The sequence below is a fragment of the Salvelinus sp. IW2-2015 genome, unplaced genomic scaffold (genome assembly GCF_002910315.2).
Source record: "Salvelinus sp. IW2-2015 unplaced genomic scaffold, ASM291031v2 Un_scaffold7476, whole genome shotgun sequence".
In the NCBI taxonomy this organism is placed as follows: Eukaryota; Metazoa; Chordata; class Actinopteri; order Salmoniformes; family Salmonidae; genus Salvelinus; species Salvelinus sp. IW2-2015.
In genome coordinates, this window is record NW_019948736.1 from 10,285 (window position 1) to 11,580 (window position 1,296).

Consider the following 1,296-nt stretch of genomic DNA (forward strand, 5'->3'; position numbering starts at 1 on the left):
CAATTGCTCGGCCTCTGACCGCAAGGCACTACAGAGGGTAATGTGTACAGCCCAGTACATCACTGGGGCTAAGCTGCCTGCCATCCAGGACCTCTACACCAGGCGGTGTTAGAGGAAGGCCCTAAAAATTGCCAAAGACCCCAGCCACCCCAGTCATAGACTGTTCTCTCTACTACCGCATGGCAAGCAGTACCGGAGTGCCAAGTCTAGGACAAAAAGGCTTCTCAACAGTTTTACCCCACAACCCATAAGACTCCTGAACAGGTAATCAAATGGCTACCCGGACTATTTGCATTGTGTGCCCCCTCCCCCAACCCCTCTATTTACGCTGCTGCTGCTCTCTGTTCATCATATATGCATAGTCACTTTAACCATATCTACATGTACATACTACCTCAATCAACTTAATTAACCGCGGTCTGTATGTAGCCTCGCTACTGTATATAGCCTCGCTACTGTATATAGCCTGTCTTTTTACTGTTGTTTTATTTCTTTACCTACCTATTGTTCACCTAATACCTTTTTTGCACTATTGGTTAGTAAGTAAGCATTTCACTGTAAGGTTTACACCTGTTGTATTCGGCGCACGTGACAAATAAACGTTGATTTGATAGTCTCTCTCTAATCTCTCTCATCTCCTTCTATCCTCTCTAGTCTTTCTCTATTCTCCCTAGTCTCTCTATTATCTCTCTCTAGTCTCTCTCTAGTCTCTCTAGTCTCTCTAGTCTCTCTCTATTCTCTCTAGTCTCTCTAGTCTCTCTCTATTCTCTCTAGTCTCTATTATCTCTCTCTAGTCTCTCTCTATTCTCTCTAGTCTCTCTAGTCTCTCTAGTCTCTCTAGTCTCTCTCTATTCTCTCTAGTCTCTCTCTATTCTCTCTAGTCTCTCTATTATCTCTCTCTAGTCTCTCTCTATTCTCTCTAGTTTCTCTATTATCTCTCTCTAGTCTCTCTATTCTCTCTAATATCTCTAGAATGTCTAGTCTCTCTCTAGTCTCTCTCTAGTCTCTCTAGCCTCTCTAGTATCTCTCTATTCTCTCTAGTCTCTCTATTATCTCTCTCTAGTCTCTCTATTCTCTCTAATATCTCTAGACTGTCTAGTCTCTCTCTAGTCTCTCTCTAGTCTCTCTAGTCTCTAGTATCTCTCTCTTCTCTCTAGTCTCTCTATTATCTCTCTTTAGTCTCTCTATTCTCTCTAATATCTCTAGACTGTCTAGTCTCTCTCTAGTCTCTCTCTATTCTCTCTAGTCTCTCTATTATCTCTCTCTAGTCTCTCTCTATTCTCTCTAGTCTCTCTC